Source organism: Accipiter gentilis, chromosome 27 (genome assembly GCF_929443795.1).
Source record: "Accipiter gentilis chromosome 27, bAccGen1.1, whole genome shotgun sequence".
Lineage (NCBI taxonomy): Eukaryota > Metazoa > Chordata > Aves > Accipitriformes > Accipitridae > Astur > Astur gentilis.
Genome location: NC_064906.1, coordinates 14029230 through 14044133, shown reverse-complemented (window position 1 = coordinate 14044133; position 14904 = coordinate 14029230).

The window sequence follows — 14904 nt, the reverse complement described above, 5'->3', positions numbered from 1 at the left end:
TGCATTAAACTTGATCATCATTTGAACTACTTATGAATAATTGATTTAGGAATAATGTCACTGACAAAAATCTCGAAGTTCCATTTGCTACGGTTTGTGGAACATATTTATATCCATTTATAACAATGCTAATCGACAGCAATTCAGACTTTGGAACCCTTGAAAAAATTAATTGAACATTACAAACTCAAATACTGTCGATCAACATAATTTAATAGAGTGTCCTCCATAGATTACCTAACAAAGATCAATCATAATCACAGGACCCTCAACCATTTCTATTCTCCTGTGGTTATTAAAATAGATGGAATTTTCCAGTATGTCTAGAAGATTAATGAATCATATTTCTGGTAGATCAGAGTGTGATACTAAATTAGGAAGAGTAGTTCTCCAGAAGAAGCCTCACCAGTAGCCTGTCCCCACATGCAGTTTTTGTCAACGGAGTTCTATTTGGAATATCTTTGTTGACCACAACAGAAGCATGTCCCCAGGTGGCAGAATATTTAGCACTTCCAAGATTCCTAGAGGAGAACTGGACATACAGGTGCACTACAAGATGCAAAAAATAGTCAATGACAATCCTAAGTTGCTATATGTTGTCTTAATGAAATGTATTTTTTATTACTGGTTTGTGGGGTTTTTTTTCATTTTGTTGCTGGAATTGATGACTGAATGTAACATAGTTAGGCTTTTAATGTGATATCAGTTATGGACATGCAGATAGCTGAACAGAAAATGTATGTGCCCTGTAGTCTACTTACATACACCAGGAGAGATTAATTACATTTAACTCACTGCAATAGCAAGAGAACGATGAGCTATTTATGGTATCTCTGGGTTTCATGCATCTCTACACGAGAGAACACAAAAATTAGGGTATTTTTACAGCTAATACTGTTTAACTTTTTGTTGGCTTGGTGTGTGTGTGTCTGTGTGTCCCAAAGGAAGTTGGGTTACTTTCATAATAAATACATTTTTTATGTAAGAGTGCATATGCATTGTTGTGCTCAGCATGCTGAAAATAACAGCTCACATGCAAATCCAGAGTAAAAAGACAAGTAGGAGAAGGGTCATCAATACAAGAACTGGTAACAGCACAGTACGTTCTACACAATCAAGAGACATAGCCTAGGGTACCTGAGGTGACTCAATGTAGCGTACTGACTCTTCTTTTACCTCCTGAGTACAAGAGAAGTAATGTTCAGTGATAGCAATAAGCTTCCTCCTCATAGACCTTTCACATGATGATGAAAGTGGCAGAAGGTACAGAGGACTTCTGGCACTGAGCATAAATTTTGGCTACAAAAATATGACTCTTTGCAAAATTTCTTTTCAATCAAAGAAGTAAATCTCCAAAGGGACCTTAATAGAAAAATCTACTTTGTTTCCACTTCTCTATTTCTACCCAGTTTGCTTTCCTAGCCAATTTTTCAGGTTTCCTACATGGCTTTATCACAAAACCTGCAGTTACAAAGCATCAGAGAAACTGATGTGTGTACAAAACAGTCGTATTTATTGCACATGTTTATTCAGAAACAGGCCTGACAGAGAAACATTGCCAAATACTTGGAAAATTACAATGCTCCAAAAGCCCTTCTGCCCTTGTAGGACAAGGAAAATGAAATCCCTCCTGCAATGAGTCCTAAAAGAATCAACCGCAGAACATTGCTCCTGTCTTGCCTCCACCTGCTTTCAGAAAAGAGGGTTATGGAGCATGAGGGAACTGCAGCAATGAGTAGGTACGTGTTTTGCTTTCCGGATTAGTTTGGTACCACTTTCCCTGCCAGGGAGAGGAGAATACCTTCATGTTTCAGAAGAGGGGTGCAGCAGTTAGTAAAAGAGATCTTGATGGACCAGCTTCACCAAAGCCACACTGCCACAGGTTCAGAGCGTCAAGGACAGATGGGGGTAAGGACGAAACCTCTGCGCAGACTGTGACTGCATCTGCTGGCTCATCTAGAAGCTGATTTTCCTATTCGGTAGGTGATCACCAGAAGGGAAGCAAATCCCAAGTGAGTTACATGGTGAGAATGTTGCCAGATTTCTTGGTTTCACTATGTCTTAAAATGACCTGAAGAAAGGTGTCCCGTTATCTAAGAAAATTAAAGCAAGTATTTAGATTATGTAGAAGACATACTCTTCAGAAGACTGAACCATCGCCTTGTAAACAATCTGAACAAAGGTCTGTAACTCTCTGCCACCAATGCAAAGAGAGGACTCAAATGTGACTTAGACCAGCGTGCTTCACGACAGAATTGTAATGCTCACGGTGAGTTGGCAACCCTGCAACCTAAGTGGTGAGGAAAGTTAAGTGGTGGCATGGTAGCAGCTGCTCCTCTGCAATGCCAAGTGCAGCAGAGAAGTGTTCTGCTTCCCGCTTCTTTGTGTGAGCATGCAGCAGTTGTCAACAGCTGGCAGAAGACAAGTAACCTGTCACACACTCCAAGGACTACCAAGGTTAACCAAAGTGTCAGGGCAGGGTGAGCATTAATTTGTGATATAAAGATACCAAGGAAAAAATTGGAATTTTGTTCTTCAGGTCCCTTTTAAGATATCGCAGATCCTCTTGAGTTGAGGCAATTAATGCTGTTGAGGCAATTAATGCTGTTTAGGCCTAATACTGAAGCAGTCATAAGATTTAAGAGGATCATCTTGAAAATGCCAGGTTTGTACTGATGGCGCGCACTCTTCCTGCAAGAAGCTTCACCATTTCCTTTGGTAATGCTCGAAACGAACCAGGATCAGGAACCACAACCTCCAGTAAAGAAGTGGCACGAAGCTGTGTAAGTATTTGCGGGATATTTTTGTCACATTTTCTACATAGACAAAGAATGCCCACCTTGGCACCTACATATTCCCTTTCCTACTGCATCCTATCTCCATCGTCACAGTCTGGCACAAGGGTCCAATTTGGTAGCACGCTGAGGGACGTTGTCTCGGGAGACCTCTCAGCTGTGGGTAGGTGGTTATAGGGACCACACAGCGGTGGGGTTCCCCCTTCCTGAGACCCTGCAGACAAGAACCCTGTTGTGAGAACAAAAATCACAGCAGCTGCTCGAATGTGTCCCAAGCAGAGGGGAAGACAAGCTGACTGGGAGGCCACCTTCTCCTCAAGAAGACCTGCAGATACCAAGCAGGGGACACAAGCACAAATTTTGCAGCCCCCCTCGAGAGGCCCATTCTTTATAGATGAGACTGAGGAAGCAAAACAGAGTTGATACACACTGCGTATGACAAGGAAATAAATTTTCTTCAAGCATTTGTGGCTGTTCTTCAAAATAGATGGAAGCAGATTTTGCTTCATGGCCACTCAGAGTTTTAATGCTATGACATGATATGCTAACTGGTAGGAGTTTCATATTCTCTTTTGACAAAAGGGAAAAAGTGGAAGTGAACAATTCAAGAAGTTACAAGACTTTTATTCAGGGAGTAATATGCACTGACATGGAACACCAGGAGAAGACTTGGATTATAGGTTTATCTGTCCCTTTTTATGGGTGACCTTGAAAATGCTTAGAGAAAGCTAGAGAGAAAAGCAATTACATTTTTGAAATTACACACCACTGTTCTCATTCATCTTGATAAGCACTTTTAAGGAATCCAAAAAAGGGTAGAATATTGCTTTTATAAGAGTTATAGAGACCTTGGTTCTGCAGAGTCAGTTTTAAAATAAATTTAGATGTACAAAGATGAATTTTTATTTCCTTTGTGTTGCTAAATTGGCCACTTTTTAAAAAAACCTGCAGTTCTGTACTGAGGCCTTTGGCAAAAAAAAAAAGTGTACAGGATTTTTTTTTTCCTTGTTCTGAAAAGATATACAGCAGATCAGTTTATGTTGTGCAGTCATCCCTACTGTGTCACAAGCATCTGCATTCATCCTTTCCTGTGCGTTTATAAGTGTGATTGAAGTGTTGATAGGAAGCTGCATTTATAAAAACAGGATGTTAGGCAAACAATAGGCACAAGATCTTAGTTATTCTTATTCCTGCTGGTTAAGCTCCCTGTGTTCATTTTGGCGTGATCTGTCTTCGTGTCTCTTACTCTCATTATTATCTTGCCTTACCAATTAGGTAAGGCACTGAGTGCCCTGTTATTCCAGCCTGGGAGGGCTGGGGGTCAGAAGGAGTCATGCTTAATGTTAAATAGCTGTGAAACGTTAAAGCCTGTAAATTCGTCAGGACAGTTGGCCCAGCCCACTGCAGGGCAAGGGGTGTAAGCACTTTTCTGCTTGAATTACGCATGGAGCAGCGCTGGCTTTGAAATGCCAGGATCCACGCTGAGCCCAGCAAACGCTCCCCAAGCGCGTAGCTCCAGCCTCAGCTCTAATAGCAGGAGCAATAGGGGTTATATTTGGAAGCTCTTGGCAGTCAGATAGAAAAAAAAAAACTTCAAAAATCGTTCTTCCTCTTTACTGAGGACCCCCGTAGGAGTACTACTGGGAAGAAGTCTGTCGACCTGCCACAGCTAATAGTCACTCAGCAACCCGGCGTAACCACCGCTCCAGAATCAATGTGCTGCAGCTATTCAGTAGTACCACATCTGATGCTTGAAAGGATGGAAAATACGATATGTGACAGCTGCTTATGAGTGATAGTGATAGTGAACAAAAAGCCTAATGGGTACTGGAATCTCCCCGCCCTGCGTACAGAAAAGACGAGGAAGGGAATGATGACTTTCCCTAGCACGGCTGCACTCTTCAGCAGGCACCGTCCTGTGTGCCAGATTGGCATCTCCAACAGCTTAACAGCAATTATTCACATGCCACCTCTGAAGCTGTGGTTTGCTACTCACATAATCTCTGCTATATCACATACCAGACTGCTGACTGCACATCAAGAGGTTTTTCACTTGTTGGACAAGTGAATAAGAGACCAACAGACAGAAAACAGAAAAGGGTCAAATCTGTTAGACTAGAGCTTTGTACAAGGAAAGCAAGAGCTTTTGTAACCAACATGCACGAGGTTAAAATCTAAGCAAGGATAGTGTAGCTTTGGGAAGAAGGATTTTCTGATGCACCAGAAAAAATGTTCAGGCTTTGTGGTATGGTGTTTTACCACTGGCTTCGTTGGGAACTTGGTTGCATAGTGTCTTGGCCTCCTTGAAACTTAGCACCCAGAAATATTTAAATAATCCCTGGAATTGTGAATTATTTCCTGAAATCCCATAGTCTCCCATTTTGATGTACATTTTGACATTTCTTTGGCAAAGGCAACTTTGCTTCTGTCTACTATATGGCTTAGCATCTCAAACTTCTGACTCCAAATCTGAAGATACTTATACCTCACCTCCATGAATTTCACTCCTCATTGTGTGAGCATAACTTTGATTTCTATTTAGAGAAAAAAATTCACCTGTTCTGAGAGGGAAGCACATTTGTGAACATGGCTGAAACTTTTTAAAATGTGTCTCAAAACAAATGTGTAAGCTATCCATTGTGGCAAGCTTCTATGGAAAAAATCTTCAGTATAAAACAATAATGTATTTCTAGCATGCAGAATGACAGAACACCTGCCCAAAAGGAAAAAAAGAAGACAAGAAGAAATTTCATCAGGAGACAACCTAATTATTAAAAGGCATTGTAAAAGCAGAGGTGACTCTGAATTTGGGGTAGAAAGATGAGTTTGATGAAAGGGCTAGTTCAATCACTTGTCTATACAAGAAAGTGCTGCCCTGAGTTACCATCAGTAGCATTCCTCAACCTATTAAAAGTCCTAAGTGAGTATTATTTTATAGATTTCAATTGGAAAGACTCCATTAATATTCCCATGTATGAGAATAATGAATTAGTATCTGTTTTTACTAGTTGTTTTGCACTCAAATAAATATTTTGTGTCATTATGTTCAATTTTTACAAGGCTTATTTTTTATCTTGGTTTAAGATATATAAACATCCTTTCAAATGTTTATATACCACCAAGAAATATTTCCAAGGCTACCTCTGTTTGTGATTTTATCTTCATGCTAAGGGACTCAAAAGGTTAAGATTTTAATCCACTGCAAGGGATTTGCTGAATAAATATCTTGTTTGTAAGAGCTGGATTAAGACAACACACTCAACCTACTCCATTTAACTACAACACAGTGAATCTTGTCAAGAAAAATAAACTCTTCTGTTTATCCTTACTTATGCACAGATCTGTGAATAACTCTTATAACCAGCTAGCGATCCTGCCACATTATCTTGTCTGTAAACATGCTCTGCATGCTGAAACAGCTGAAAGGAACATACAGGATTAGGAAAAATCACAGAAATTGAAAACATGTTTTAACACAACTATGGGAGAAAAAAATCCTCTGCTCCAGGTGAAAAGCTTTATAGTCTTTCTCAGCTCCCCTTATCCTCTCACATTGCCCAGAATTGCCCTACTTTGTCAGACAGAAGCTGTGATGAAATGACCCAACTTGAAGGAATACCTCCCACTTTAATTTCCCTAAGAACAGACAAAACAGTATATACGCAGCTATTTTTAAATTATTGTTTCTCAAAAGGTACACTAGCACTGGTTAGGAAAAAATGTTACATCTGAGCAAATAAAACACAGACCCCAAAAGGTTTGTGACTTTGTAAACCACTGCTTAAACTTTGAGTTTCAACATTTGCTTTTTAGCCCAGGAGATCCCAAGCATGTTCCGATTCATGCTAACAGGATTTTGGTTGGCAACATCAGCTGCAGAAGTAGTGGGCTGCTTGTTTAAGGACAGCATCTAGCATTAGCCTGCAGACGAACAAATGTTTAACAATATAAAGGAACATTGCACAGCAATTTAGGACAACAAATACATGGCCATATTATTCTGCCTTCCTGATATACTCTCTCAATGACCCAAACCAGACTTAAGCCAGAATGCTGCATTTTCTGAAATCTGCAACTTCTCAAGACTGCAATCAGCCAGCAGTTCTCCTAAAAAAGATTCTGTACCAGGATTTGGAGAGGCCCTGTGTCACAGGACAAGTAACTTCAATCCAGCTTCTCAGACCTTACAGGCCTCTCTGTTTATCAGGTGGAATGAGCAGAAAACCCTTGATATTTACTCTGATGGGATTTGACTTCTCTAGCATTATGAACATTAGCAACATCTCTGGTTTTGTAGCTGAGCTAGAAGCCTGTAGTTGTGGCACAAAACAGTTGCTAATGCCATTATTTTAAAACCTGGATTTGTTACCAAATCTATCTGATAAAAGAGGGTAAATATACTTTACTGAATATTCAGTGCAGTCTGCAGCACCTCAGCCTCACCCGAGGGGTGAGAGAAGAGGTTTGGCATGGTCATGTAACCCCACCTCAGTGATATGCTTTGCTGATGAAAGCTGCAGGACCTTGGAAAATCTCATAAGAAAAGCAAATAATAGTATAAAGGTTCACTTACCCTACTTTGTGAATGAATACGTCATAAACATTTCTTGAAGACCTTTACCTTTCTGCACATTAATTGGCCCCCTCCAGAGTCCAGACTGACTGGGGAAGGGACAGAAGGGAGATGCTGACCTTCCTTCAGAGCTCTAAGGAGGTGAAAGCAGCTAGGAAATTGCATTTCTGGGTGTTGTTGCCTGACCTCTTTGAGCAGAGAAACCTAGTAAGCTGTGCTGATGTTACAGATATACACCAGGCTCCCGGGAAGCCTATCCCTCAGCACTGCAAGCAACCATGGCCTGCGACCCTGCATTTCATAGAAGAACTTACTACCGCACACAAAGAAAGAGGTGCATCATCTAAGGTTTAGACTCAGCAAAACCTTCTCATCAAAGCTGGGCCGATCCTATACTTTGCTATCTTGAGACTGTGCTTTTGTCCCACTCAACATCGGCTGACAGGAGGGATGGTAAGATGATGCCCTGCCTCCTGAAAGGTAACAAGAACTTGCAAGCAAGAGGAAAAATGCTTACTTGCAGGTCACCCAAAATTATCTGACTTGTTTGTCATTTGTTGGAGGGAGGTGGTGCCAGAAAGGAAAATTTTCTCAACAGCAACATGTTCAGGGGACGTATGCCTGCTTCAGTAAATCTCATGATCCCTATGGAAAGGTGTCTGATTTTCTGCCTGCTGGTTTCCAGGCTTCAAGCTCTTAGACCCCAGGTTTTTAAATTTTCTAGAAAAACCAGCATCTACTCTTAATCAGTTGGTCTCCCCACCATCATATTACATTACATTACCCTGGGAACCAATCAGTAAATCCTAACTCACCATCCAGGCAAAAGAAGATGAGGCGTTCCCTTCACAGAAACAGGCCTCAACTACAACTCTCAGGCAAGAGCATCTGTTTCCTTAGGTATGTTTATGTTTCTATGAACAAAGTCTTTTGTTCTTGAGTACTCTGCATGTAAGGAATCAGAAAAACAGATGCCTACAGCCTGATGTGGTCACATATGTTTAGATTGTTTAAGATCACAAATATAGGCCAAGGTCCTTCACTCATATTTTGAATGATGCTACTGGCACTTCTGATAAAAATGGTCAGATCTACATCAAGACCGTACCACAGGGAAGAAAGTCTGGCATAGTCTATCCTTAAAATCCAGTGGTACTACTTCCATTTTATGATGCAATGCAGTTAATGTAGCATAGGACATATCACGGATAAGACTCCTGTACCTATTTTTTTTCCCCATTGGCAATTGGCAAAGTATTGATGTTGCTGCACCATTATGTCTTCCAAAATACTATTTTTACCAGAAAGGAATATATTGATGAAATATATCAGATTAAAATCAATGTTTGAAACATACCATAGACTGCCCAGAACTAACAGGGGAAAGAAATTTAATAACATTGGTACAAATGAATATCTTAACAGCACCATTAAATCACAAGATTTAAAATCCAGTCTTTTCTTGCTTAACTTTCTACTGTAGAAAAAGTGGCAAAGGGACAAAAAAATGCCATGGCCTTGAATTTCTTAGTACTAAGAATATGAATCCTCTTTCCACCTTTATTGAAGAAACCTGTGCATTCATATATGCAACCTTAGAATCAGATGCATATGCAGTGTCTGTTTAATAACTGTTACAGCATTTGCCAACAGTTAAATTCTTTTCTAATTAGAGTATTTCTCATCTAACTTCTTTAGGCTAAGTTATCTCCCAGGAAATTATCTGAGTAAAGCTGTTGTCCTAATATTTCCTCCCCCAGACTTCTGCTATACACCATTACATGCTGTGTTCATACATACACACACACACACACACACACACATATATATATATGCTTCATTTCAATAGTGGTTTTCTTCTCTAGTACTTGGCAGAATGTGGTCTAACTCCCCTCTTGTTATTTAGTTTTATAGTGGAGTACTTTGACCAAAAAGAAATTACATTTTTATACAAACAACAGTGAGATAAGATCATGATTTAACAGCAACTGAATGACTAATACCTCTAATTCCAGAAATGGGCATGAGAAAGAAAATTTATTCCATACCCAAGGTGTGTGAAATACTACATCTAAACTGAAATTTAACCACAGAATTTGGATAGCAAGAGTACTAGTCTGGACAAGGGGAGCATGAGCCTTCCTGTGGTGGCTCACTAATTTTGACCTGGAGAGTAAATTTTAGGAAGAAAATGATAACCTATTATGTACACTCACTCAGACTGCAGTGTGTCCTCTGAACCGCTGAGATTCCATAGTAAGACCTAAAAGGTACCTTTATTTTATGTCTCTCTCCTCGGTAAGAGGTGAACAGAGAATGTCTGATTAACAACAGCAGTGCTAAATCTTATCTTTTCCTTAGAGTTCATTTTCTAACACATATAAGAATAAATGTTTGCGTTCCTGAATACAACTTTGATAATGCATGGTAATGGTTTCCTGCTGCAAATTGAACATTAATGAGACTCAGCAGAACAGTTGCATGTAGAATGATTAAAAACAAGGACAGAAAGGCAAAGATCAATCACATGATCTTCAAAAACAGACAGAAGAAGACAGGCGCTAGATAGAGAATTTAATGCTGCTAGTACTCTCTAATAATTTGGTCAGTTTTTCTTCATACACAAAGAAATATTAGAGGTCCAAGAAAGTAATCCGGAAATATCATATATTTCATTTGCCACACTCCTTTTCACAAAACCTCAGGCCATAACTGAAGCACAAACTGACAGAAGTTTGGCTCTAATGAAAAAGAAAGTTTTGGAAACAGATATATAACTGTTAGTCATCGCACATAAACACTGTACAATGCCAAATACACATGGTACGCTTTTGATCTCAAGCAGACCACTGCATTTTACATATTGCCAAATTTTGACTACTTAATCACAAAATTAACTACAAAACAAGAACCACAGATTGGGGGGGGGGGGGGGGGGGGTGATGGTGTCCCTGTTCAATGTCCAGAAACAATTCCAGGGGATATAATTTTGTAAAATTAAGCTAAACTTCCTATGTAAAATGCTGATTTGGAAAAGAGATAGGATATGGAAGAAATTCTTGCAATAGAAAATTATGTAAGTTGCTGCCTGTAGACCACAGACTTTAAAAGTCTGAAAGATGAGTCTAGGGTTTTCTTCATTTTTTCTCTTCAAATTCAGAAGAATCCAGTTGAGAAGTCCATGCAAAGTTGGAATTACACCAGTGAGAAAATATTTCAGATGTGATTCTGCACACCTTAATAATATACATGGCCAGAAAGTTTCTACCTTTGTAAATGTGTAAAGAATTATTTTCTCTAATAGCTATGGGAATGAAAAAAGTGAACGCTAAATTTTTCTAATTTCACATTTGCACCTAAACTTTAAGTGTTTTTCCTATGAAGACAAAGAACAGAGATTGCAACTCTCACCAGTTCTCCTTCCTAACCAAACATATTTTGCCATTAGATTTCCTTAGAATCTCATTCAGAGAAAAAATGTTTTTACAATTTTTTTTTTTTACAATTTATAAGTAAAAAACCAAAACAAAACAAAGGCCCACAGTTCTTGCTGCTAATAAGGGCAGTAGCCTCACTCTGCCTTAGAAGTTCGATAAGGCACTGCGTGATACTAAATAAGTTTTTTAAGTGTTGCCCTTGCATTATACAGCTGAAGGTATGCAGATTTTCCTGGTAACCAAGCATATTTTATTATTTACACTTTATTTGTATTATACAATGAAAAAGAATGTGTGACCAGCAGAACTAACAAAAAGGACGCTAAAATGATGGTTTGGTATACAAGTTGGGACATTCCAGTCAGTTAATTTGCTTTTCTACAGCAAGCATAGCTATCTGAATTTCCATAATGTAAAGCCATTTACTCTTCCACTGAGTAGGAATTTCTGAACAAAATACCCCTTTGGCATGGTTTAAGGACAATCACTACAGTAAAACATTCATTTCCATAACATATGTGAAAAAAACATATAAATGTAAAACACCACCATTTCTCTCATCAGCAGCAGTAAAAGCAGCAAAGACTGAGTTCAGCAAGTAGACCTCTAGGAAGTTTCTACAATTCTTTGTCAGGATTTTTCATTGTCTGGTGAGAAACATCAGCCACTTCTCTAACAATTTATAAGATGTAAAGAAGTGACCACTGCTTAGTATTCACTGATGCTTCTATAAGTAAAATTATAGCATGGATTTATTCATAAAATAAAAACCACATTCACTCAGGATATGTATTCATTTTATTCCCTCAAATAGTTTCACAGGATCAGGAGTCTCCTCTCATAAAAAACCTAACAGTCTTAATAAAATGGGGGAAAAAATTATACTGGTGATGAAACACACACAGAGTTCATAAAGATGAATCACAACCTATGCTGGTTAATAATGTCTCAATTTAAAACAATATAATTCCTGAAAGTTGTGTATAATAAATCATTTGTTTCATTTGAGCAGTGTTTATATGGATCTGTCAGTATTACCAGAAGAAAACAAACACATTTTAATATGTGGTCCTAAAACTTAAATGTAGGCATGCACTACTCAAAAACTAGAATCATAGCTAACAGCGATATAAATGTTAATATATTTCTAATCCTGTAGAGGGCTATTTTCTCTAATAGTTACGGAAATGGAAATGAAGTGATGTCTAAAATGAACATACTGTATTTTTCTTCTTCAAAGACCAAGAATTTAAACTGAATAGTTTTGGATAAATGGTCCAACATATTTCGGGCAATACATATTTGGGACATAAAAAAATAAGCATCCTAAACAGAATACAATAATACATTGCAGAAGACCTTATAAATCAAAATATTGGAGACTTTTTGAGAATTGCAGTAGTAGGATTCATTCCCTTGGACCATGAATTTGGGAATATACGTGTTCTGATCTTTCATATGTGTATATGTATGTATTATACTTGTTCTCTGGTATTCAGCATGTCTGCATTGACAAGTAACCCATATGGCATTGACAAAAGATGTACAGAGAAATCTTTTAGAGTGATATCCTGCAAACTCTGGCTTCAGAAGAGATAGGGTTTTCCCTCATCTTTCCCACCTATCATGAAAATTTTATGTTTCTGTGAACAGAGATGCTACAAATACAAGTTAATCTATTTCACATGTTAATATCTTTCTACATATGCCCATACCTTACAATTTAGGGATTTTTTCCTTAAATGTATAACTATTTCCTCCCTCCCAAAATTCTACTGCTCTTATCTGCATGAGTGGACCCAAGACATATTCAGTACCTAAATTGAGGAAGGTAAATTTCAATCTAAATGCTGGAGGAACAGGAATGAAATCACAGAATTGGGGGGGGGGGGGGGGGGGGGGGAGTTAAATGCATTATAGAAATAACATTTGCTGCCTAAAGGTTTATTAAACAAATTGCTGAATGATTTATGCTCTTCTATAGGTACATATGCATGCTCTAAATATTATACATAATGATTATATTCAGTTATAAAATGTCCATTGTGTCAACTATTCTAACTCCCTGAAAAAAACCCCACATTTTACTCTTGGAACCTTTTTTTCCTGGTGTCATTGATTAGAATTATTACACAAAGGTTATGTGGCATTGTACTGACCTAAACTAGGCCACAGTAAAAAGTTTCATGTTATCACTCAGAGAAAATGGGGTAAGAAACTTAGAGGAACATCTGGATAACCAGCATAATTCTTTTGGATCCCTTCACCTCATCTGTCTTTGATGTCCCCCAAGACATGAAATGCATGTATCTGAACAGCCTCATAATTCTTGCACCAGTGAGAGTCACACAGTGCCCTCCTTTCCTTCTTCCAGTCCTCCTGACACTTGTTTCTAGTCTGTGTTGTCTGAAAAATTCCCGGAGCATTCTTCCACAAAGTCTGAAGATGCAATCTAGCTCCAGAGAAGCCTGAAGACCTTCCTCTGAAGATCATTCTTATCATGAGGAAAGAGAGCCTTTCCCCAAAGGAAAGCTGCAGATTGGAAAAAGAAGTCATGTATAAAATGAGGACTTGAAAAAAAAAAAAAAAAAACCACATTTGTGAAGAGTTCTTTTATCTGAAGAGCACTGCATTTTTCCTGTGACCTTCACTCAGAACATCTCCGCAGTGTACCTTCCATCCATGGCAGTGCTTCAGCAGAGTTTTGGGTTGTCCTGTCCTAGTTTCGGGTTGTCCTGACCCAGCAGCCTGCACCTTCCCAAGCCAGCAGTGGTGAATGGAGTCTAGTATCTGTGTTCTGTTTGTGTGCAAATACTTCAAAGACACAAATAAATTCCACTGCTTATTTATGAAACACTTTGGAGCTGTGGCAATGGACAGGTATTGATGCAGAACCAGGGACTTACTGGTTTGAACAGAAGCTCCAGTGCCAACTGTAAGCCACCATTTGCAACAAGACTGAAATGCTCACTGAAGGCAATGACTCGAGAGAGGGCATCTCACTCTGAACTTGGAAACATACCACAATGCTTTTGTTAATGGCAATCCGAAATGCGTTTCTCAACGGTTGATTTCCGAGGCTCACCACCTGCTCTCTAGGGTTGGAAAGTTGGGGGAGCGGGGGCTTTCTTCAAAGATACCAATTCCCTACCGATTCCTATGCTGTTCTACTTCAGATTTTGAAGGTCTAATGTGCTGCAGTAATCTGGGACAATTGCCTGCCTCAAGCCAAACTAGTTGCTTCAAAATGTGAAAACCATTTTTGAATTTTCCCACAACTTTCACCCTTGCCCAAAACCATTCTGTAACCCTCAATAACCTTCTGCTTTCTTTGTCAAGGCAGCTGCTCCTGAAAGACAACCTGAACCACCTTATGCCAGAGGATGGAGATATATTAGTAATTTCAGGCCAAGTCAATCAATTCATTGGTAATAATTACTAGAATTAATCATCCTTGCCTATCTGGATTCATTACTCAGAAACAAAGCATCCACATCTCTTTCGTGCTGTCATTACTGTTCATTTTTCCTATATGTTTTGCTTAATCTTAGACGGCATTACATCTGAATTTATTTAAAAGTCAGGTCTCATACCACTTTTCAGTATCTGTGCTCTGCCCTGTACCAGCACAGCATGAGGAAATAAAATGCTTTGCTTGCTACGCTGTATTTTCGTGAGTGGAAGGAGAAAGTGAGAGTGTGTATTAGGAACAGTGCAAAACTGGGCAGAGCCGGTGATGCTATGGCTTCTGCCTTTGCATCTGCCAGTAGGCTGAAAGTGTGACCATGGACTCTAACAGGCATTTGAAGTAGGATTAAAGTAAGATGGCAAAAGTCACCGTTCCCTGCCAGCCTTGCCATATTCACCACCCCAAATGCAAAGACTTTTTTGCATAGGCCATCAGCAGCCACAGTCATAGGCTTGGTAATATTAATATAGATGCTGAGGTGAAACCTGTGAGGGTTTAGGAGAAAATGAGATTTCTCTGCCTCAAGAACAGAAACGTCTGTCAGACAGTTGGAGGACATACTGGGCCTGTGTAGCTTCAGCTTTCTTGTTGTTACCTACTCCTGGTTGCTTATTCTGTTACTGTGCTACA